We start from the raw sequence: 26,109 nt of genomic DNA on the forward strand, positions 1-26,109 counted from the left end.
CATCAACATGGATAGAACTGGAGGGGATTATGCCAAGTGAAATAAGTCAAGCAGAGAAAGACAAGTGTCATATGGTCTCACTCATACGTGGAACATAAGGAACAGCATGGAGGACATTAGGGGAAGGAAGGGAAAATTGAAGGGGGGGAAATCAGAGGGGGATACGAACCATGAGAGACTATGGACCCCGGGAAACAATCTGAGGGTTTCAGATGGGAGGGGAGTGGGGGTTGGGGTAGCTGGGTGATGGGTATTAAGGAGGGCAAGCATTGTAATGAGCACTGGGTGTTATATGCAAATAGTGAATCATTGAACACTACATCAAAAACTAATGATGTACTGTATGATGACTAACATAACATAATAAAAAATACTGTGTTTGGAAATATATTATGAAAGCCATTTTCCTTTTCTTTCTTTCTTTCTTTCTTTCTTTCTTTCTTTCTTTCTTTCTTTCTTTCTTTCTTTTTTTTTGGTAGAGAAACTCTTCAAAGTATATAATACTAAGCAGGTATATTTTTCTTCTTACCTCTATATTTGTTAAAGTGCCTGTTTTCTTTCCTAACTTGAAATTTGTTGGTTTGAGTGAGAAACAGAAGTAGTTCCAAGGACATCATTATCCTAATAAAACCTCAGTGTCTGAATACCCATTCCACCATTAAACAACTACTGAAGTGCTTGCCTCAGCAGCACACATACTAAAATTGGAACGACAGAGAGAAGACTAGCATAGTCCTTGTGTAAGGATGACATGCAAATTCAGGAAGCATCCCATATTTTGTGCCTGTGTGAGAAGATAGATGTTGTCTGCACCTCTTGTGGTAACCATTACAAATATGTGTAAATCAAACCATCATGTTGTACGCCTTCAACTTACACAGTGAAACTGGAAAAAGAGCAATTACTGAGATACCCTGTGGAAAGAGGGCTAACGGTATTTTTTTTTTAAGATTGTATTTATTTATGAGAGAGAGAGAGGGAGGAGCAGAGGGAGAAGGACAAGCAGACTCTGTACTGAGTGAGGAGCCCAATATGGGGCTCGATCCCAGGACCCAGAGATCATGACCTGAGCCCAAACCAAGAGTCAGTGCTTAACTGACTGAGCCACCCAGGTGTTCCAAGAGGGCTAAGGGCATTTTAAATTAAGGCCATACATTCTTTGAAGCTCCTCCCATCTAGAGATGTGAACCATGTCCCCTCCCCTTGTGTCTGGGCCAGCTTGTGACTGCTTCAACCCAAAGAATGCAGTGAGAATGTCAAGGTATGACTTCTGAAGCCAGAGAAGCCTGGGAATCTTCACCTGTTTCTCTTGGGACAGTCACTGTGGGAGCCTTAGTTGACATATAAGGAGTCTGATCAACCCGAGGCTTCTGTGCTAGGAGGAAGCCCTAGCTGTGTGGGTGCTCTTATTGGCAGTCCCAGCTGATGTTCCAGCCTAGCTAGCATCAACTACCAAACCTGTGAGTAAAGAGGTTTCTAAATGACTCCAGCCCCCAACTAAGTCACCCTCAGCCATTAAGTCTTCATAGCTTCATTCCCCTCATATTGTGGAGCAGAGACAAACCATAGCCACTATGCCTTATTTGAGCAAAATAAAATTGTTATTTTGTCCCACTAAGTTTGGGGATTGTTTGTTTTTTTTCTTTAAATTTTTTTATTGTTATGTTGACCACCATACATTACATCATTAGTTTTTGATGTAGTGTTCCATGATTCATTGTTTGTGCATAACACCCAGTGCTCCACGCAGAACGTGCCCTCTTTAATACCCATCACCAGGTTAACCCATCCCCCCACCCCCCTCCCCTCTAGAACCCTCAGTTTGTTTTTCAGAGTCCATCATCTCTCATGGTTCGTCTCCCCCTCTAATTTACTCCCCTTCGTTCTTCCCCTCCTGCTATCTTCTTCTTTTTTTTTTTCTTAACATATATTGCATTATTTGTTTCAGAGGTACGGATCTGTGATTCAACAGTCTTACACAATTCACAGCGCTCACCATAGCACATACCCTCCCCAGGGGATTGTTTCTTATACAGTGGTAGCAACTGGAACAGAGGGCTAGCCAGATGATTGGTAAGCAGCTATTCTTAGAAGGCATTTAATAAGGTACTTTGGTGCTCACAACATCTGTGGAAAAGCTGGAAATAAAGAAGTCAGGGGCCACTGCTGAACCACACCACTGCAGCAGCAGGTCATGATACTGTGTTTGCTCTTGCCCTCACAAGTGCCACCAGCACAGTCCCCCTCACAACACATCACTGCAAACATGGAGGTCACAGCTGCCCACCAGCCACCATCTCTGCAGAAAGGTGGCCTCCACATCCCTTCCACCATCCAAATTTTGCATGAATAAATATAAGATCTAGAAGAATCTAGAACCCTAGCTGCAAGGGAGCCTGGAAAGGCTAGGGAGTCTAGTGTTTTAGATTTTCTGCTTCCACAGTATAGTGGGAGGTGGGACATAGAATTAGATATAAGTCAAAAACCTTAGCCCTGGGGAATTCTTTCTCCTCTTGGAGGTGGAAGGAGAACCAAGATGAATTCAGGTTTTCCATTTTGATATTTACAATTGTAAACTATTTGTTCTAAATGCCCTTTATCAAATTTTTCATTTTACAGAAGAGGCAGGACAAGGCAAGGCATGGGGCATAAATGATCTGCATTGTGAAAACACATAAACAGAACCAGGACCATGTGAAATGGTGGATGCTAGAAAGGAGACCTGTGTCCCCCGCTGAGAGGAGGAGGCAGCATTGGAGAGGGGCAGAGTAGGCCTGGCCTCCATCTCCACCATCACACCTGGGAGGTCAGCCACCTTACTGTATTAGGCAATCCCAGGGTCTGGGGAATAGTAGCCCACCTTAAGGAGTGGATAGAACTAGAGATAATCAGCACTTGGTATTTCTTTACATCTTGGTTGTCATGCCTTCTCCCCAAATCTCAATTCCCTTACCAATAAAATGAGGGATAATAGCTTATACACTCTTATTATATTATAGGAAATCATATGTGAAACTACATAACAGATCACCCTCTGTCCTTTCTGATAGGTGCCCTTTCCTGAGGCAGTAAATGGTTGAGATTTCAAAATCTGGGTTGCAAATGAGATGTCTGACATAAAGAGTTTCTCTTGTAATCATGTATTTCTCTGCTTCTTGGACACAAATAGTAGCATTGCAATGTCTTTTCTCTTTTCAATCCTGCCCATGCTTTTTCCTCCAGAAATACCAACATGAGCTTGCAGAATCTCTCCTTTGAAGAAAGTATCATGGAGTTGGATACACATAAGTGAATCAGTAACTTTCAATTTGCCTCTCCAGTAGTGTATCTGAGGACCCAGATAATTTTCTCCAAAGCTTCTCTAACCTCTCAGCAGCTGGCATTTGTTATAACCTCACTACACACCTGGATGGGTCTGCTTGAGACTCTTCTATCTTCAACTACCTAATGAGCCACTGTGATCAAGAGAGCACCTTCAGCTGGCCTTATAACTCACCATGGTGGTAAGCAATATTTAGTCAAGTTGTTCTCATCATCACCTTGCAACAAGTTCTTACAAAAACATAAGGATTCTTAAGTGGCTGTTGACTTGAATGTGATAATAATATGGCTTTTGGTGAGACCATATCAGTACCCCTTATGTTGGGCTAAAAGTTGATAAAGATGTTCTTTCTGTGCAGCAGTTTTCTTGCATAAAATGGGCATACCTGTTGTTTCTGCTTTATGAAAACCACCTGGCACTCTCTGATTAGAGCTTTCCTGGCAAAAATCTTCATGGCTTGATGAGGCAGTCAGAACTCGATCTTGGTTCTCTGAATTCTCTCCAAAGTTCAAGATGTCTCCCCAACTCAGTCCCATACTAGAATATGTGTAACACTTTCAAAGTTGTATCTGTGCAAAAGGGTAATCATAGCCTCCCTTTTCCTACCATAGATAGCATCACTGTCTTCAGTGACTCTGAGTAAAGCCAATTATCCTACTGTTTTGGCTTGAGTTCCTCCAACAGCTGACACTGAGACAAGAATTTTGGAACAAGTAATTTATTTGGGAAGCAATTCCAGGAAATATTGTGAGGAAAAAAGGAAGTGAGGGAAGAAAAAGAACCAACACAGAGTGTTAAAGAGTAGAATAATGCTATGAATAACTAGGGTTTAATCCTGCTTGAATCTCTAGGACTCTCAAACACACACTTCAGGGTTGTCCTCCTGAGCAAGCCAGGGCATTTATTCATCAACCTTAATCTATCATTGCTTGAGGGCTGCTCCTGGGAGGATTAATTCTCCAACAGTTCCAGCATGACCATCTTGTAGGCCAAGAATGTCCTATAACCAGATGAAGGCCTCAGGAAGAGAGAGATGCAGGTGTTTAAGGTAGAAAGCCATTAGCCTATATAAGAAGAGTTTACTCAAGCTAAAGGTGATTTCTATTGTGGGCCAATCGGATATGAAGGAGCATCAATATCACCTGCTACACAAACCAACAGCTTGTGTAAGACAAACCATTAACTTTGCCTATCATATGATTTTTCTGAATACTGAATGATTTGTTTATGAAGGATTTGATAAGTGAATGAGTAGTCTTGCACCCTGGAAATAGCAGCAGATAAGCTCAAAACAGAAAATCTAGAAAAACTAGGCATAATGCAAAGTCAAGAGGAGTTAGAAAGTAGTTAGAGAGCTGGGAGACCACATAAATCAAAGACCAAAGTAAAGGATAAGACACAAAGGCAGGTAGAAGTGAAGGGGTAACCAGCACCCAAAGTTTAGCACAATATTGGTGCAGAACCATGCAGGCAGATGAGAAGAAATGGCTTAACTTTTTAATTTATTAAACGGTGTCTCCTTCTTCTGAACATCTTGAAAAATGATGGTTTTGTATGCTTATTTCAAGGGCAGTACTATAGAGAAAGGGGGAAGTGATTCTCTTGGTCTTCAGGGGCCCTGCAAAGAGATGACCCAGGCAGAATAAAAGAAAGGGCCTGAAAGAGGACAGAAATGTGGGAAAAGAATACCAGCCTAGTCCTGAGGGGAGTGACCTGAGGGTTGCATTCCCAGAAACAAGTTTTCAGAATATGCATGAGAGAATGGGAGTCACTGGCACATGGACAGAAATAAACTATGAAGTCTGTGCTGGAAATGCAAGACTGCTTGTCTTCCTTTTCCTTGTCACTACCTCCCAACACAACTCCTGCATAAGACAAGAGGCCGGGTGGCCATGTTTATATGTTGTCTTTCGCTCCAAACAAAAATAGATGACTAGTACAGAGTGAATCATTCCATTGCCTGAGATGTTTCAATCAGATTTTCTCTCACAACAATTTGAACTAAGAGACACAGAGAATCCAGTTAGGGAATGACTAGCACAAGAAATATAGTCATTTAGTTCTGCTGGCAGTAACAGGGCACATACAACAGAGGAGTGGGCAGATGTATAAAGAGAAGTAGAGGCAAGAATGGTGCAGTGGGAAGTGGCAGAGTAAGTATCTCTGAAAGTTCAACCCTCCATAAACACGATGAATCAAATGGCAAAAATGGCTGGAACCAACTTTTTTGGAACTTTGAAAATTAACCAAAAGGCTTCTAGCATCCTTGGGAACATATACAAATATGGCTGAATCTTGGTAAGAACAAAAACCTGTGGCATTTTGACCCCCAATAACCTGCTCCCCAGCTCAGTGGTAGCCGTAAAAAATAACAGTCTGTATTCTTAGTTCCAGAGAGAGTAGAATGAACCTCAATTCCAAATAATCATGGTTTTTTGTCATGGTGGTTTACTGGAAGACCACAAGCAAATAGCTTGTTTTCATTTGGCCTCACTTAAGGAATTTCTAGGAATCTAGAAGGCTACTTGTCTGCCTAGGGCTGGGTGTAGCTGTGAGAATACTCAGCAAAGACCTGAGAAGTCTCTAAGCTCTCATCTCTGACTACCTGGAGGCTCTACACAAGCAGAAAATGAAGGCTAAAGCAGAGTTGTAAACTGCCTGGCTGTGTGATGAACTCATGTAGCAACATACACATAGGCCCAGGGCAAAAACTGGAGGCTTATAGCCTCCAGACATTTGAGAAAATTTCTGTCCAATCATTAGTCTACCATAAGCTCACTGAGTAGACTTCAGTAGCCACACATGACAAAGATAGAGACGTTATAGAATTCATTCAGAAAATTCATTAAACAAACAATAATTTCAACAATGAGCAACAACAACAAATCCTGAGGAGAGGGGAGAATCTAGTTTGCAGAATTTCGACATTATATTACTTGAAATGTACAGTTTTCAATAAATTTTATAAGGCATGCAAATAAACAAAGTATGACCCATACATAAAGGGGGGGGAAGCAATTCATAGAAACTCTCCCAGAGGAAGCACAGACATAGGATTTATTAGACAAAGACATATTAGATATTTTAAATATGTCCAAAGAGCTAAAGGAAAGTATGAAAATGATGTCTCAACAGAGAATATCAACAAAGATGTAGAAATTATAAAAGGAATCAAACAGAAGTTCTAGAGTTAAAAAGTGTGATAATTAAAATGGAAAATTAGCTAGAAGGATTCAACCACAGATTTCAGGAGACAGTAAAAAGAATCAGTGAACTTGAAGATAGGTCAATCAAGATTATCCAGTCTGGGAAGCAAAAGAAAAAAGAAAAATGAAAAGAGCCTCAGAGACCTGTGGGACACCATCAAGATACCAATATACACATAATAAAAGTCCCAGAAAGAGAGGAGAGAGAAAAAGCGGTCAAAGTTGATATTTGAAGAAATAATATCTGAAAATTACCCAAATTTGATTTTAAAAACTTTAATCCACACATCCAAGGATCTCAATGAATTCCAAACAAGATAAGCTTAGATTCATACCTTGACACATCAAAATCAAAGTACCAAAAGCCAAAGGCAAAGATAAAAATCTTAAATCTAGTAAGAGAGAACTCATCATGTACAAAGGATCTTTAATAAAATTATCAGCTGATTTCTCATCAGAAAACATGAAGACCAAATGGCTATGGGATGACATATTCAAAGTGCTGAAATGGAAGCAGCCCAAATGTCCATTGATAGATGAATGGATAAAGAAGATGTGGTACATATGTATCTATATACATATACATACATGTATATACACATACACACAATGGAATATTACTCAGCCATTGAAAAGAATGAAATCTTGCCATTTGCAACAACATGGATGGACCTAGAGGGTGTAAGGCTAAGTGAAATAAATCAGTCAGAGAAAGACAAACACCACATGATTTTAGTCAGGTGTGAAATTTAAGAAACAAAGCAAAGAGGGGCGCCTGGGTGGCTCAGTCTTTAAGCGTCTGCCTTTAGCTCAGGTCATGATCTGGGGTTCTGGGATTGAGCCCCACATCGGGCTCCCTGCTCCATAGGAAGCCTGCTTCTCTCTCTCCCACTCCCCCTGCTTGTGTTCCCTCTCTTGCTGTGTCTCTCTCTGTCAAATAAATAAATAAATAAAATCTTTTAAAAAATGAAAAAGAAAAAGAAACAAAGCAAACAAACAACAAAAATACCAGACTCTTAAATACAAAGAACAAACTGGTGGTTGCTAGAGGGGAGGTGGTTGGGGGGAATGGGTGAAATAGATAAATGGAAATGAGAGTGCTTATCTTGGTGAGCACCAACATATAGAAGCGTCGAATCATTATATTGTACACCTGAAAGTAATCTAACACTGTATGTTAACTATACTTGAATAAAAAAAAAATGGCGTAAAAAAATCCATGAAGTGCTGAAATAAAAAAAAAAAAAGTGCCCATGGAGAAATCTATGTCTGACAAAATTATCCTTCAAAAATGAAAAAGCTATTAAGACATTCCTGGATAAACAAAACTGAGAGTTCATTGCTAACAGACCTGCCTATAAGAGATTCTAAAGGCAGGCTTTCAGACTAGAAATGAAAGAAAGGACAAATCCACATGAAGAAAATAAAGAGCACCAGCAAAGGTAATTACATAGGTAAATATAAGACTGTATAAATGTATTTTTGGTTTGTAACTCCTTTGACTTAAAAGACAACTGTATAACACAATAAGGATAAAAGTAAGTTGCTGGGCAATGTGTGAAAATGTGATTTGTGACAATAACACATAAAAAGAGAGGAGAGATGGAACTTTATAGGAGCAAAATTTTTATATATTATTGAAATTAAGTTGCTATTAATCCAAACTAGATTGATATAAATTAAGATGTTAATGGCAATTCCCAGGAAATTAATAAGAAAATAAGGCAGAAGTAAAGTAAAAGAAACAACAAGGGAATAAAAATGTACACTAGAAAATATCTATTAAACACAAAAGAATGCAGTAATAGAGTAATTGAGGAACAACAAAAAAACCCACATAAGATATGGAAAACAAATAGCAACTTGGCTGATATAAATCCTCCCCTATCAACAATTACATTAAATGAAAATGGATTAACTTCTCCCATTAAAAATCAGAGGTTAAGGGAATGAATGAATTAAAAAAAAAAACATGATTCAAGTATATAATGCTATCCACAATAGACACACTTTAGATTCGAAGACACACTTGAAAAACTACAACAAACAGTACAGAAAGTCAGCAAAGAAGTAAGATACAAAATTAATACATAGAAACCAACACCTTTCATAAATACAAATAACAACCAAATCAACGACATAACAGAAGGCCCTGCTTATAAAAACATTAGTACAGGGGAAGCACTTACATAAGAAATGTGCACGGCCTCTATGAAGAAAACTAAAATATCACTGGAGGGTAAAGAGAAAACTGAATAAATGGAAAGCCCATTGGACAAGAAATGCCAATATTATAAAGATGTCATTTCTGTTCAAATTAATTTAGAAACTGAACACAAAGCAAATAAAAATTTTAAGATTTTTTAAAAACGGGATTGCCCAGTTCATTTTTAAGTTAATAGGGAAAAAAGACTTATTAAATAGTGAGAAACAATCTTAAAAAGTGTTATATTCGTGGGAGATTAGAGCATATGGTGTTTGATATTTTATGAAGCTTTAACAATTAAAATAGTGTGATACTGGCACATGTATCCATTGAACACAAAAGAAGAGCCAGTAATAGACCCCCAAATATAAAAGAAAGTAGTATATGATTGGGGAGGCATTTCAAATCAGTGGGGAGTAAGTGAACTCTTCAATAGTTGGGACAACTTACTAGTCACTCTTTCTAGTGCTCCTATAAAGTTCCATCTCTCCTCTCTTTATGTGTTATTGTCACAAATCACATTCTCACACATTGCCCAGCAACTTACTTTTATCCTTATTGTGTTATACAGTGTTTTTCAGTAGCCATCTGAAAATAAATAAAGCTTGATCCATCCTACCTTAATGAAACAGTTAATTCCAAATGAGTCAAAGATTTAAATGTTTAAAAATAAATTTTGACTTGAAATACTAAAAAACAAAACAAAACAAACACACATGCACACACACACACACGCACACACAAGAGGAAGGGCACCTGGGTGACTCCAACTCTTGATCTCAGCTCAGGTCTTAGTCTCAGGGTCATGAGTTCAGATCTCACATGAGTTTGGGCCCCACAAGCCTACTTAAAAAGCAAAAAACAAAAAAACACAGGAGGATTATTTTTAATAACCTTGTAGGAGATGACACTTTTCTAATGCTGACTCAAAAGCCAGAAGTTACAAAGGAAAAGATAGAAATGAATATAATGCAAAGCATCTGCGTGACAAAGTAAGTCAAGTCAAAGGGGAAATAATATTGTGGCTCATATCAGGGCTTAAGCTTTAAAAAATAGTTGAGAAAATGTGAATAATGCAGATTAAACTTTTGTTTTGTTTGTAGCCATTACATTGGGAGTAGCATAAAAAATTTAAGTATTCTTTCATCATTGAAAAACTCATATCTGATTCAGAAAGAAGTCACTCATGTCACTGATGAGTGAGTAAAGTTGCAACATACAGCTCCACTGCTTTATTTTCATTTTAACTTAAATGAATATACCCACACTATTCCATCAATTGCAACCAATTGATAGTGGTGATGGCAATAGGATCAGGCATTGACCCGAAGTCACAGAATGAGCAGGGACAGCTGAAGGCAGTAGGTCAGAGTTTTTAACAAGCACATATGAGATGCTCCTCTGGGACCCCTCTGAAATAACTGATGTTGGCACAGAGTGGTAAAGTTTAAGAGATAGGGCCTAATTACTAGCTTAATTGGCTACTAATGTCAATGTGACTTCATGTATACCCACAGCCCTGTGAGATCTATGGACATCTAGGTCACAATTAATTATGGATTGATTTGCTCTTCAGCAAAACAGGCTCCAGCGGTAGATGCTTTTAGTGTCCCACCCAGATCCCCAGTACTGGGCCAGCACATTTACCCTCAATGCTGTGGGAAGTGTGAGCTGCTGACCACTCACAGCTTCCCACCTTTCCAGAGAACTGCCCTCATCTGATGGATCTGCCTCACCTGGGAAATTAGAACCCCGAGCCTCCTCCCCAGACAACTCCCAACTAGTGACTGACTGCCGTTGAGGCACAAAAGGCTACACCTCTTGCCCCAAGAGGAGCAATACAGAGCAGCTTAGATAATGCTCCTTAGCCCCCATACCCATCCGATGGATCAGACCACAGCTGGGACCACATCCTTGGTGGGCGCTTTCCCTTGCCCTAATCTGCTTAGCTCCCTCCCTTACTAAGAACCCTCTCTCAACAATTCACATGCACCAAAATCCCTGCTTCAGGCTTTGCCTCTAGAGGACCCAAACTAAAAGAGAGTTTTAATTCCTGGACTAACTAACTAATTTTACATGGTTGCCATTGTCTAAGACCAACTTTCAAGACCAGTTGAACTGAAGCTTGCTGTGAGCCATGGGGTCCTATGTGGGGTACAATGTCCAGGGGGCTGGGCTGGGCTGGGCTAGGCAGGTTATTAAAAGAGCAGTGGGAAGCAATATCATAGCAGGGGTAAAGTGGGGTTGTTGCTAAGGAAGCAAGTCAAGAGCAGACACAAGTCAGCTCTAGCTGAAAGTGAGGCCACGACAGGCCAACATTATTGCCAGCCTGAAAGGGCAGCACAGAATCCCTCAAAAGCAGTAGCTCAGTCAGAGGCTTGTTGGTAGTCAAGCTGGGTCATATAAGTCCACATGAAAACAGCCTGAAAACTGAAGTGCTGTATGGATGAAAGTTGGCATTATCCTTCATGTTCACATAAATGGGCTCCTAGGGGTTTGCTGTGATCTAGATCATATCCACATTCTGAAAGCAGGACGAGGAAAACTCTTTTGTGGTCCTCTAGCTCTAAGCTGACGGGACTGCATGTGGGTAAACTTAAGTCACAGGAAACTGCTTTCAAAGACCAAAATCCTTTTGCTGGCATTAAGATAAACCGTGATCCATCAAACTTGCAGGATGCAGCAGAGCCTTTAATTCAGATATTAGAAAAGAAGAAGGGCTGAAGCCCCATGACTTAAGCTACCATCTCCAGAAGCCAAAAGAGGAACTACAAAATGTGGGAAAAGAAATAAAAAACAAGAGCAAAAATCAATGAAACAGGAAATAAATGTGCAGGACAGAAAATCAAGAAAGCCAGAAGCTGGCTATTTGAAGACTAACAGAATTAATAAACCTCTAACAAGACTGATTGAGAAAAGAGAAGAAAAGATGAACTTCCAGCATCAGGAAATTAGACCCATTCTGTGTTAAAGCTCTTGGAAGGCGGTGGAGGTTTCTGGGGAGCTGTCTTGGAGATGCCTTCCAGGTATTCAGTGGTTAGGAGCGCCGAGCTGACAGGTCATCTGTTCAGCTTCTTGGCATCCCAGGTCGCTTGACTCTGTTCATGGCAAATTCTCCAGCATAGAGCTTATATATCATGCTAGAATCAGTTTTTTATAAAAATATTTGTCTTCTAAAGTGGGGATTAAATAACTAGCAAAATCAAGATTAAGTCTAAAAACAAGATTTGGCTGCCTAAGTTTGGGGTCTCCAGAAGCAGACCCTGTGACCGGGCTTTTATTTAACTGGTAGGAAGTGGAAGTGGGGAAGTGGGACCTTTGTGTAATCTCCAAGGACATCCACCATGACCATTCCCTCCCTGGCCAGCATGCAGCTCTCAAACTGGCAGAGTCTGTGCCCAGCCACCCACCCCCAGGATGTGGGCAGCCTCTGTAGCTGCCATTCTGGGACTTCTGGGCTCAGGCAGAGGAGGACTGGTAGCTTCTGCTTTCCCTCCACTGGGGAATCTTGCCACCCAGCTGTACAGCAGCTTGGACTGGACCACTGACAATGAAACACCACAGGAAAGAGAGGCCCAGAGGTGCCCAGCCTGAGTGAAGCCAGCTTGGACCTTCCAGCTCAGCGCCATGGCCAGCTGAATGCAGCCAAGTGATGGAGCCAGCACCACTTGGAGCAGTAGAACTACCCAGCTGAGTCCTGCTCAAACTTCTGACTCACTGAATTGAGAGAAACAATATATAATCATTGTTTTGAGCCCTGTCTCTGGGGGAGGGGATCGTTGTACGGCAAGAGACTACTAAAGGAAATGAATGCCAGTGGCAAGAATGGGCAGGTTCCCGTGTGGGGCCTCTGGGAGATGGGGTGGGACATACCTCAAAGGTAAAGAAGTTGGGGTGTTTATTCATTAACACCTCTTAGTCCTGGATGGACGGCTTCTCCTTAGAGTGTCAACCTCATTTATGTAAGAGCAGTGTCTACTCCTACAGCCAGAGAGACAGGTACTTGTCGGAGGTAGCTGTCACACATGCAGAAACTTAAGCTGTCTAATGCTAGCAAATTGCAGGCTCTGAGCAGAGCACAAGCAGCTGCAGGCAACATGGTCCAGCCCCTTTGTGCAACACCTAACTCATTTCTCCTCATCAAACCCACAACTGGATGAGATTTCTTGGGTTTTTTACCTGTTCCTGACAGTTCATTCCAGTTCCTCCTGGCATGATGTAGAATTTCCTTGGGGTGCTCCTTCCCCTTCCATCATTCTAACTCCTACTTTACCTTCAAAGGTCAAAATGAACATGACTCCTCTTGGAACCTTTCAGTATCAGTTAAATCTCTTTCCGTCACACATTTGAAACAACACTCGGGACGCCTGGGTGGCTCAGTCGGTTAAGCATGTGCCTCCAGCTCAGGTCATGAGGTCATGATCCCGAGGTCCTGGGATCGAGCCCCCCTGCTGAGCAGGGGCCTACTTCTCTCTCTCCCTCTGCTGCTCCCCCTGCTTGCACTTTCTCTCTCTCAAATAAATAAATAAAATCTTTAAAACAACAACACTCAACTCAAATAGGCTTCAACCAAAATTATTGGCTCATTAAACTGCAAAGTCCCACGGGAGATCAAACTTCAGGCCCAGCTTGACCAAGGTTCATTTGAGGTCACCAGAACATAGTTTCTCTTGGCATCTGGATTCAGCCCTGTTCACCTCCACATAGTCACTTTATTTTCAATAGCAAGATGGCTGCCACAGCGCTGACTCACCATCTTCAAGGGAAAGGAAAGAGATGTTTTTTCAGTGGCTCTTAAACAACTCCTGCAATTTGCTAGCATTAGACAGCTTAAGTTACATGTTCATCTCTGAACCAATCAATGTAGCCAGGGGAAGAAATATGCCTTTGCCTTTGGCCTGGGTCATTTGCTCTAGCCCTGGGGCCAGGGGCTAGGGCCTTGTCTGAACCAATGGGTGATGAATTGCTCCACAAACAAAACTCAGGGCTCCTGCCTAAATAGGGTGAGGGGATGCCGAGGGACACAGGCAGCAAATGCTCTCTACTCCTTTCCTGAACATCTCACTACACCCACCCAGCTTGAACCAAGTACCCTTCCTCTGTGAACTTAACATTGGCTACACTGTACTGTAACAGTTACTTTATGTGATTCTCTCCACAGGTGCCTTGTGAAAACCTTGAGGACAGAGACCATGATTGATGTGCTTTTATATCTTCATACATACACCCACCAGCATTACAAATTAATTAGGTACTCAGTAAAGGCTTTTGAAATGAATGAATGATCAGATCTAAATGATCATGTAGCCACTTAGATTAGAATAAGCACCAACACACAAAAACAAAGGCACGTCTCTAGCTAACAGATTAAGTTTTACAAATTTTATTAAAATACAACATGCATAAAAAGTGCACCAATCATAATTGATCAATACATGTTCACAAACCAAACACATTTTTATAACCAGAAACTAGATCAAGAGACAATATTACCCAGAACCCAAAAGCTTTCATTTATTACCCACCTCTGTAGAGAGCTACTATCCTGACTTCTAGCATGGTTGATTAGTTTTTCTTGTTTTTGAACTTTATAGATTGTTCATTCTCATTGCTATATACTATTCCATTATGGGAATATGCCATAATTGATTTATCCATTCTACTGCTGATGGGTATTCAGGCAGTTTCCAGCTTGGGACTACTATAACTAGTTCTGCAGTGAACATTCTAATATGTGTCTTGTTAGTGAACATGTGGACATATTACTGTCACTTCTACACCTAGCAGTAGAATTGCTGTCATAAAGTAAGTGTGTATTCAGCTTTAGAAAATGCTTTAAATTTTCTAAAATGGGGGTACCAATTTACACTCCAGCCAGAAGTAGAATTCAATCGATTGGCATTTGCAGGGTTCATCTTTATACCCCATGAACACATTTTGGGTATCTTCACAGAGCTATGCACACAATAGATGCTTGATAAATACTTACAAAATGGATGAATGAAGGCAGGAAGGAATGAATGAAGGAGCCCACTGAAGAACACTGAAGAGCCACAGAATTTGCTGAAAGCAAACTCTCCCCTTCCTTGACTGCAATGTGAATTAAACGGAAGACTTTGTGGAGGATTTCATTCATAATCCCTTCAAAATGAGTTAGTCCCGCTATGTACTAAATGGATTATGCATGAATCCCAAAACAAATCCAACTGCAATTAATGTTTTAATAAACCAGTTGCTAGTGTATGCAATACCCACAACTCATCAGGAGGGATTTTATTATATTTATAAACATTAATTAGGTGTTTGTTATTGTCAAACTAAATTTAAAATAAATCCACAGCATCACTGGCCACTTGGGTGAAAAAATCTCAGTGGTGACTGTAATTAGAAAGTAGATGTGAGGGAAGAGCATTAATTAGTTAGCTAATGGCGAGCTTTCCACTAATTGAAATGAGGAGCCCCTATCTTGCAGGATGATAAAATATCCTAAGTGTGAGAGTGAGTAAGAACTGAGCTCCTTTGGGTATTAATAATAAGCCAAAAGATTCATTTAACCCTTTCCTCATGGCATTTTCACATAAATGCTCATTGCCAAATAAAATACAAAGTTATAAAGTTGGTTTTTTAAAAATAAAGACAGGAAGAAAAGGAGGTGTTTGGCAGAATGAAACCAGATCTGCTCTTGCCAAAATAGGGAATGGGCTCCTGATGGCCAGATTTAATTTTGGTCCTTGTCTTTTTAAAACTCCTTTGAGACAGGTGACCACCTATTTTCCTGGTTCTCCTACTTCTTTGGATACTCGTTCTCAATTTTCTTTCTTATCTCTTCTCTCTTCCAACTCTTAAGCATTGGTGTTCCCCTAAGTTCTAGCTCTTGTACCTTTTATTCTCGCACAATCTTTCCCATGACAATCTCCTGCACTGTGGTGGTTTCAACCTCCACTATTGTTCAGAGTCAGGATCTGCATCCCTCGTCCTGAGCAATCAGGTTCAAGACTCAAATATCCCATTGTCTGCTCACTTTTCATACTGGCTTGATCCACAGGGACTGTGGAACAGACACGTTTGATGCTCTGCCCAAATGCCTTTGGATCCCTTCTATTATCTCTTGTTCTCCTTCCTTAGCTTTTGTGTGGTTCTTCTTCTACCTGCCTCCATACCCAGAGAGCTAGAAGTGCCAAGGTCCCTTGTGGGACCAGGCTGAGGCTGGGACCTGACCTGAAATCTTACCCTGCTCAGCTGAATTCCTTGCCTATCCTGCTTCCTTATTTCCTTACTACTCTCCTCTGGGAGCATGTCCTTAATAAGTTACGTGCACACAAATCCTTATTTCAAGGTCTGTTTCCAGCAAATCTGGCTTAAGATATACACCCAGCAAAATGCATTCTCTTTCCCCAACAAACATGGTTCCTTCTCTTATCTTTCAACGCTCACGTGGTATTACCACCACCTAAGAAAGGAATGTGTCACATCTTTCCCCATTTACCTACTACTTTCACCCGAATGGAAATCCTCCCCAAATCCCAACAATACAACTCCTCCATGTTTCCCACCATCACTCCTCCCTCTCATCTGTTGCAGGGACATCTAGCTGTCCGCCAAAACCTCATACTTTTTGTCTGCAGTACTGGCATCCAGGCCACTCTTGTATCTGAGTGGACTGCATGACCAGTGCTCATCTATCAAACTGGAAATTATGTGTGTCTCCTCCAGACCAAGGTCCCCAAGAAGTGGGTGAGCCTCTCCCACTTCTCTTGCTCCCTTCTGCCCAGATGCAGGGAAACTGAGGTCCTCAGCACTGTAGAACCATAGGAAGGAAAGGGACTGGGCTGCTGCACTCCCATGTGAAGGAAAGCCCTCCAACTGAGCAAAACGCTCCCCACCCTGACTGTAATATGAATACAAAATAAGCTTGTATGGTACTAAGCCCACTGAACTTTGAGTGTTTGTGTGTTATGACTGCCACCGTGTCCTTGATTATTACATAAGTCCTGCTGCCACTACTCAGGTTCAGATTTGGGGTCATCCTGCCATTATTGCATTAGCTCCTGACCTGGTCTTCATCCTCCCTGCCCTTCATAGACCTGCCTTTTACCTATTCACCAGAATAGAGCGACCCCATGGAAATGCAAATCTAACCCTGCACCTCCTCCACTCTTTAAAACTCTTGAAACCTACCCTGTTAAGTATAGAATAAAGGTCAAGTTCTGTGGCATCTTAAGAGACCCCATGGTGGACAGTTCCTCTCCCACTGCTCTCCGCCTTGTAATTTGCACCCTAGAAGTGGCTGTCTATTTATAGCTCACCAAAGCATCCATTGTTTCATTCACGCCTGGCCAGTCCTTCCTTGCATTTGCCTGATTGATTCCTAATTGTCCTTTGAGACTTAGCTTGGACAAGAAGGCACTTTTGGATTCCCCTAAGCTATGTTAGAAACCCTCCTTGGGGGGATTCTCTCAGAGCACATCTACAAGGCATGGAATCACCACTCCCCAAACCCCTCCTGACCAGCCTTCATGCTTCCCATCCCAGAAGTTACTCTGTCCCTACTGCCAATCAAAAGGTTGTTGAACAAATTTTCCAAATTTGTTTAAAGTTCTGAGATCATTTCCAAGTTCAACAAACATGCAAGTTATGTATAGCAGAATAAAGCCCCACATTTTGTCATTTACATGACATTGCTGGGATGGGTTGAGGAACAATTTGGCAGTTATAGGGTGGAGATAATGCTAGAGTGGCAACCTCCCTAGAGAGGGAGGTTGACAGCTGGAGGGAGAGGAGAAATCAAGAGCATGGGGGTGGGACTGTGGCTTGAGACCCTATTTTAGTCCCAGAAAGAAATGCTGCAGCTCAGTTGGTCCAAGTGTCAATTACACGATGAGAACTTGGGGTCCTGGATGACTTAGCTGCTTGTCTACATGCATCCAGCCAGTCCCAGGCCAGTCTAAACTCAAATCCTGATCATCAACACTCAGGTCTCTTTCTGCCTTCCTTTCCACTGAACATCAAGTGCTAAGTTTGGTCCAGATGAAGCCAGAAACTTCCATCCATTAGCAACAACTTATTTTTCCAGCAGAACCCTACGGACCACACAGAAAGCATGAGCTTGGGAGATGAGTAAGTCCGAAAGAGAACGATTCTTTCTTAGCCCTAATACTGAAATTTTGACGTTGTTTCACGTCTCTCATTCTGGCTTTGACAGATTTCACGAGAAACTCATCAGTCTGTGGGTCTTATAGAAATGAGCATTCCAAGAAAAAGATGTCTATAGGAGAGAGTACATAACTAGTACTGCTGTTTTCACATGGTTTGCTGTTGCAGGGGGAGGGGTGCTGCTTTGTGAAATGTAGCAGACAAGGAAATTTCTGTAGAGGCCTCTAAATCACTTAATGGTGAAAGGGATTCCCAGATGGCCTTATCAGCATCTATGTAAAATTGTTAGATATCAGCACCAACTAATAAATTTGAGTTGGGGCTTGGTTTTCTGACATTTGCTCAAATCCTCAGAGAACCGCAGTTACTGTATATCCTTGTACAGTATTTGAATTCTGAATTGCTATGCGTGGTTGGCTGCCCACCGGGACAGGAAATAAAACTCCATAATAGAATGTCATTTTTTAAAAGTCTGAGCATTATGAGTTGCAGTGATATTGTATGACAAACTCATGTTTCTTTTTTTTCTCAAATGTTTTATTCTCCAGAAAAACTCATTTGCATTGTTGTCCCATATGGGGATTTGTACATCCCGGTACATGATAAAGATGCAGAAGGGAATTAGGTCACTAGGCATGCTCTTTTTTCTTTTAATAACCCCGTCCAACCTCCTCCTTCTTAATCCCATGCAGACAAAAGCAACAGAAGCTAAACCTTCCAGAGCCGTGATAGGAAAGGCGGAAGAGCAAATCCAACATGCATCCTTTCACTCACTATGGATGTATTTAATTAATCCCATGTGGACTGGTCTTATTCAAATAAAACTATATTTTATAAGACAGCCGCCTTCTTTTCTGGTCTGTGTGGTGACCCCTGATGGAGGCAGCTGGGCCATTTTAAGCAGTTATTACAGATCTGGGTTTCTTTCTGCTAATGGCACCATGCCGGAAAGAATCTGTATTCTATGCAGGGTAAAACCATCCCCAGTGGGTAAGGAATTAGGAGAACATTAGAAGGCTATGAAGCAACAGCAGCAGGCAGAGAAGGGGGTTGGACAAGGGGGAGGTGGGGGACAGCTAGGTCCCAGATGGGCCCCGGGGCAGGTGGTGAGCTCAGAGCTTGGATATCTTCCACAGGCTGGCGCCCACGTGGCCAAGTTCTCACGGTGCCGCTGGAGCTCTGAGAGGCAGTATGCTACTGCAGCCCATTCCAGTCTTCTTACTATGTGCCACTTTCCATCCAGGACAATCCCACATTGATGAATTTGAAGTCAGGTTGCCAGCATAATGACAATATTAGAGAACTCCTGTTGAGAGCTTAGTATGTTGTGTCAAGCCTTCTCTGGCATTGACTCATCCAGTCCTCACAAAAACTCTATGATCCAGATGTTGTCATTATCCCCTACTACATACATGGAAACTAAGGCACGGGATGGTTCAATAAAGTGTCCAGTATCACTCAGCTAGCTGATGGCAGAAGCAAACAACATTAGCCAATGGTTCCCTTTCAAACCTCTCTGTTGGTCAAATAATTTGGCAAACATTAGCTGGTTACTCAGTAGGGTCTGAAGCAGGTAATTGTTGATATGTGATGAAGGAAGAAAAGGCAGGCCTGTTGGTCTCGAGAAATGGAAAACTGATTTGATTTGAGTTGTTGGAATGTGTCCATTTTACCATCAAAATCTTCATTGAAGGAGTAAGTATAAAAATTTCCTTTTATTTTTGTGGTGGGGGACATTGCTCTGCAAACCTCCAGGATAATAGCAAACTCTTAAGAAAACTAATCTGAGAATCCTCTCTGGTTCAGCCTTCTTGATATTCTTAAATATAAAGCTGGAGTTGGTCCTGTTGTATCTGTTTTGGGAGGACTCTGTACTACACCAGTGCATAACGTAACAGCTGAATGTTGAAGACACATGTTTCTTAACTTGCAATTGTCATTCTTCATAAAGATTTGCAGTTAGAGAACATTAACTTGTGTTCTTTATTCAATCATTTCCAGCCTGTTTTACAGCCACATGAAAGACGCTTTATCAAGGGATGTGTTTGTGTGTGTGTGTGTGTGTGTGTGTGCAAAAATAAGATGATGAATTTCCACTTGCTTTTTTTTTTTAGAGTTTTAATTGGTTTAACAGTTATGAAGAAAGTGCACAAATGACAGGTTTACAGCCCAGTGAATTTTCACAAAGCAAACATGGTATGCAGTCAGCACTTAGCCCCCCTGAACCTTCTTCTCCATACCCCAAGAAGTGTAGAAAGAAAAAATGTTCCTCAAGAAAAAGTGTTATCCTGCACTGGAGTATCCATTTCATCTGTGTTGAAATTTTTGTATCAGTGCAATCATAGGCCATCTACGCTTTTGTGCTTAGCTTTCTTCTACTCCACACTCTGCTTAGGAGATTCATCCATGTTGCTTTGTGTAGCGGTAGTTTATTTTCATTGCTGTGTCAGATGCTATTGTATGCATATGCCCTAATTTGTTTTCACACTCTCCTGTCAATGAATAAACTGAGCTGTTTAAGTTTGGGATTTTTATGAACAAAGCTGCTCTTTTGCTGGAGAGAGGTATTCAATTCTCAGGTACACACCTAGGAGTGGAATTTGGGTTATAGGGTATGTGTATATTCAGTTTTAGTAGATATAGCTAAACACTTTCCCAGAAGGTTGGTATCAGTTCACACTCCCCCCAGAATCCACTTACTATTTTATTGCATTTCACAAAGACCACAATGCTCTATCATTCATGCTTTGTATAGTGGTATTGCTTTCTCTTCCTGCCTACATTTTTGCAGTCTTCTGGCTCATCACTCATTGTCCTTCCAAACCTGAACTCAGCTTCTGGAGCACTGAACAGCAAGTGAAGATCAGGGTACATCAATCATTTCACTGTTGATTTGCCTGTTAAGGAGGAAGACCAGGAAGGTTAAAACAGGTTTGGGATTATTTGCACTTTAATCCAATGAAAGACTCCTTATACTCCATCCTCAGTGGCCATTTAGAAATGTACACATACAGAAACCTGCCAGAGGTAGTTTGAGCAGGTTAAGAGCAGGTTGTTTTTGAAAAACAATCCATAGTGTATTCTTTTCTTCTTAAGAAGCTCATGGGTTTATACAAATTAAATTTTTAGCAATAGATTCAAACTAATTTCTACGAATACAGTTGGTTGGATCTCAGAGACTTTATGGTTTTAGGCACCATTCTGGCTTCCTTCCATTATTTGCTGATGGTAAGGATAATGAGAAAAAAGTGTAACCCAAGAATAAACACTGATCATTCTGAGTTGTCCCTCCATTGAAACAAAACTATCTCCAAGCTGGTGGGTATTAAACTCTACCCTTCCTTCCCTTAGTTATTACTAAAGAGTTTATTTTTAGGTAATGGACAAAAATGAAGGTAGTGAGTGGATGGGGCAGTAAGCAAAAGAAATCATCTTCTATCATTGGATCAAGAAAGAATAAGACTCAGATAAATGGACTGAATCTACTGCATATGAATAGGTTTGGAGGGTGAGAGAACCCCAAACTCACCATCTCTGGCAAGCCTTCTCAGTCAAAGAGATGTTTCTTCCTAGTCCTTTGATTCTTCTCTACATTTCGCTGAAGACTATGGGAAGACATGATTTGAGGGCTGGCTGCTCCTGTTCAGGATCCCCCCTTCTTAATGAAGCCTACACTGAAGCAGAACCTTAAAACAATCTGAGTAGCAGGGCTACTGTTGGTTTCCTAGGGTGTCCATAACAACATACCAGTGCCTGGGTGGCTTAAAATAACAGAAGTTTATTCTCTCACAGTCCTGGAGGCAAAAAGTACAAAATCAAATTGTCAGCAGGGCTATTCTCCTTCTGGGTAGAATCCTTCCTTTCTTGACTCTTCCCAGTTTTTCGTGGTGGCCAGTGACTGCTGGTGTTCCTTGGCTTGTAGCTGTGACACCCCAATCTGCTTCATCTCCTCCTTGTATGTCTCTGTCTTCACATGGTGTTACCCTCTTCTTACAAGGACACCAGTCATGCTTGATTAGAGTCCACCCTAAGGACCTCATCTTAACTTGATTACATCTGCAAAGACCTTATTTCCAAATAAGGACACATTCCCAAGTACAAGGAGATGGGGGCTAGAACTTCAAACTGTCTTGAAGGGGACACACTTCAACCCATAACACCATCTACCTTTGGTTGAATTCCCTAGAAGCAGAGCTTGAGATGAGGATTCTTGTTCCAATGATTTATTGAGGTTGTACCCTCAGAAAAAGGGGAGGGAGGGGAGCAGGAGAGGACAATGGAATTGCTAAGTGAGGACATGGCCTCAGGTGAAGACTAGCTACAGCCCTATCCCATAGGGAGCTCTAAAGAATGAATTCTACCAGGGTCAGTCCCATCTTTAAGCAAGGGGACCAGCTTCTTATGCCATCATATCAGTCAGTCAATGCCACAAGCCATCCTGGGTGTATTTCCAGGGCAAAGTGTTCTGTTTGCTGAGGAGAGTTCCTTGAGGGCGAAACTACACCCTGAGAAGACAATCCTCACAGCAGTTGGGCATATTTGTTGTAGGGCACTAACATCAGCCCCTCCACTGTCTTTTTTTTTTTAAGATTTTATTTATTTATTTGACAGAGAGAATGAGATAGAGAAAGAGAGCATGAGAGGGGGGAGTGTCAGAGGGAGAAGCAGACTCCCCACTGAGCAGGGAGGCCGATGCAGGACTCGATCCTGGGACTCCAGGATCATGACCTGAGCTTAAGGCAGTCGCTTAACCAACTGAGCCACCCAGACACCCCCCTCCACTGTCTTTAATTGTAGAAGGCAATGACACTGATATGTTTGCTCTTCTCCTTCTTCCCAAACTCACTTTCCCTGCTCCCTCCCTCTTTCTTCTTGAGCTCATCTCCCAGATAAACCACCTGCATCCAAGTCCTTGGCTCAGGCTTAGCTTTTCCAGAAGCCCCCACTAAGACAGCTTCAGGGAAGGAGATTTTACAGCCAGTTTGTTTGAAGAGTATAACTTACCCAGGATTGACCAGTGATTGGGCACTTTCTGAGGAGTTCAATAATGGCTGAATTAACCAGGTTTAATACATAAAAAGTCTGGCAGTACCAAAAAGTTTGTAGTCCAGTCTGTATGTGCCAGACCAAACCCCAAATTCCACTTCTTACTTTTTGGTTTTGTTTTCTTTTAAGTAAAGTAAATTTACATACACTGAAATGCATACTTTTAAGTAAACAATTTGATGAGTATTGACAAATGTATACACCCCATAAACAACATCTCAGCCAAGATGCAGAGCATTTCTCATACCCCCAAAATTTCCCTCATATCTCTTCCAGTCAAAGGCAACCACTGGTCTGATTTCTACTATTTTAGATTAATTTTGTCTGTTCTACAACTTGACATAATTGTATTCTTTTTTTTTTTTGACAGGGAAAAAAGTGTTTTTTAATTATGTACTCAATCCATTTGGTGTATTTCAAAAGGTGCAATACTTTTCTTCATTTATCAGTGAAAGAAGTTAGAAATTAACTTCAGAAAAAAAAATCAGCAAATGGCAAACAAATTTCCTTGAAAGTCACAGTCACATATATAGTGCATCCTAGAAAAGAGGAGGGGCAAGACAGGTTCCACCCACTTTCATGAGTTTCATCAAATACTGGGCCTACTCAAGGGTGGAGAGAAAAGGCAACTTTCAAAAAGGAGTATGTTATTAAATGAGGCATTTACTATACTCCTTCCTAAGAGCACCAGGTGGGGAACAAGTTTTCTAAACTAGATCTAGGAAGTGGAATGTGGAATCAATCTGTCCTCCTCCCCTTAAGTGCTGTCCAATGGTTAATGAATTTAAAAAACATGACTAAATAAAAACAAACCCCACACACACTCCCTGCACCCCACCTCCCTCCCCCACAAAAAAAAAGAAAAGAAAAAAGAAAAACAAAACAAAACCTAAATGTCCCAGATCATTCTCCAGAGTGGATGGAGCCCAGGAGCAGCTTCAACAACCTAAATTAGTCTGTTACAGAGTCATCACAAGCATGCCTTGCTTTTAAACAACAACAACAAAAAATTCAAACAACAAAACAAAAACTAGTACTAATCACTTTTCTAACAATACACAATTACTCAAATTAATTAGTAATGAGAGGGGGAAAGGGACCATACCTACGGGCCTTGTCTCACACGAGTGCATGTGGGTAGGTGCAGGGCATTTGTCATTATTGCAAAAACGAATTTTAATCTTTAATCTTTAGTTTGATTTAACATTGCTTTTAGTACGATGCTGACACCAGCTGTGCGGAAAGGGCTCTGGAGAGATGTTCATAGCAGCACACACCTGCAGCTCTTCTTCAGTTCGGGAGGCTCCAGGGCAGCCAGTATTGCTTCGTCAAATACATTCTTTAGGCCTTTCTGTGTGAGTGCAGAACCCTCCACATACTTGACCGCCTTCAGGTCACGGGCCAGCTTTTCAGCAGTCTCTGGAGTGATAGGCTTCTGTTTGTTCTTGGCAAGTTTCTCAGTCGTAGAGGGGTCATCTCGGAGATCAATTTGGGTCCCAACAAGGAAGAAAGGAGTCTTTGGACAATGGTGAGTTATTTCAGGCACCCACTTTTCCTTCACATTTTCAAATGAGGATGGAGAGACCACTGAAAAACAGACTAGAAATACATCTGTTTGTGGATAACTCAGCGGTCGTAATCTGTCATAATCCTCTTGCCCTGCAGTATCAAAAAGTCCAAGAGTATATGGCTCTCCACCAGTCATAACTGTGACTGCATAGTTGTCAAAAACAGTTGGTACATACTCAGATGGAAATTTGTTTGTTGTGTAGGATATCAGAAGATTTGTTTTACCAATGGCACCATCGCCCACAACAACATACTTAATTGTCTGCATTGCTGAAACAGTTTTGTAACCACTTTAAATATTTCAAATTCAATGATGACCTCAGCTTCTCCACCAGGGCCGACATAAATGTATTCTTTTTTTTTTTTTTAAAGATTTTTATTTATTTGACAGAGAGAGAGACACAGCGAGAGAGGGAACACAAGCAAGGGGAATGGGAGAGGGAGAAGCAGGCCTCCCGCAGAGCAGGGAGCCTGATGCGGGGCTCGATCCCAGGACCCTGGAATCACGACCTGAGCCGAAGGCAGACGCTCAACGACTGAGCCACCCAGGCGCCCCGACATAAATGTATTCTTACAGTATATATATTTTAGTCTGGCTCCTTTCACTCAACATGATGTTTTTGAGTTTTATCTTTGTTGCATATATTAATATGTTTGTTCCTTCCATTTTTAAGTAATATCTCGTTGTGTAAATATACCACAATTTGATTACCCATTCTCCTATTTTTTTAAAAGATTTTATTTATTTATTCACGAGAGACAGAGAGAGAGAGAGAGAGGCAGAGGGAGAAGCAGGCTCCCAAGGAGGAGGGAGCCCGATGCGGGACTCGATCCTAGGACCCTGGGATCATGACCTGAGCTGAAGGCAGACGCTTAACCATCTGAGCCACCCAGGTGCCCACCCATTCTCCTATTGATGAATATTTGTGTTGCTTCCACTTTGGGGCTATTATGAATAAAGTCACTATGAACATTCATGTATGAGTCTTTGTGTGATTATATATTTTTATTTATCTTGAGTAAATACCTAGTAGTAGAGAGCTGATAGTTTAACTTTTAAAACCTGTCTTCCAAAGTGGTTGTGCCATTTTATATTCCCCCAAGAAGTATCGGAGAATTCCAGTTGTTCTACTTTCTTGCCATACTCAGTTTTGTCAGTCGTTTTAATTTTAGCCTTTCTCATCAACGTGGCCAATTTTAAGGGAAATGTGATGGTTTGGATTATTATTTAGAGTGAATATTATTGACTCTCCTCCCATGGTGACAATGTGCACCCCCTCATTCCTTTGATATTGGACTTGGCTGTGTGACTTGGTTTGACCAACTGAAGATTAATGGACATGAAAGAAGCAAAAGTATGTAGTATCCTTGTTCCGTGAGCCTTGCCTTCTAACACTTCTGCCAATGGCACGAGAAAAACATGTGCCAGCTAATACACCAATCAAGTAAGGAGGGGAAATGTGAAGAAGAGCTGGACAAACTGCTGCCTAGAGCTAAACACATTGAACCAGCCACCTTGGACATTTTGATGATAAATAATCATTGTTTTAAGCTATTGGGCTGTGGGAGGATTTGTTACACAGCATTACTGTGGCAATGGTTGATTG

The 26,109-nt window shown here is 41.3% G+C and overlaps 1 non-coding gene and 1 pseudogene across 1 annotated transcript; one reads left to right on the plus strand and one right to left on the minus strand.

Annotated features, from left to right (window-relative positions):
- Positions 1-674: 674 nt before the first annotated feature.
- On the plus strand, positions 675-781 carry LOC112828102 (U6 spliceosomal RNA). The gene has a single exon (XR_003209408.2). It is a non-coding gene; the product is annotated as a U6 spliceosomal RNA (small nuclear RNA).
- A 23,302-nt stretch (positions 782-24,083) lies between these two features.
- LOC112827988 (cell division control protein 42 homolog pseudogene) lies at positions 24,084-24,779 on the minus strand (annotated as a pseudogene).
- Between the last annotated feature and the right edge of the window lie 1,330 nt (positions 24,780-26,109).

The sequence above is a fragment of the Callorhinus ursinus genome, unplaced genomic scaffold, assembly GCF_003265705.2.
Source record: "Callorhinus ursinus isolate GAN/ISIS: 27379988/994484 unplaced genomic scaffold, GSC_fseal_2.0 scaffold29, whole genome shotgun sequence".
NCBI classification, from domain to species: Eukaryota; Metazoa; Chordata; class Mammalia; order Carnivora; family Otariidae; genus Callorhinus; species Callorhinus ursinus.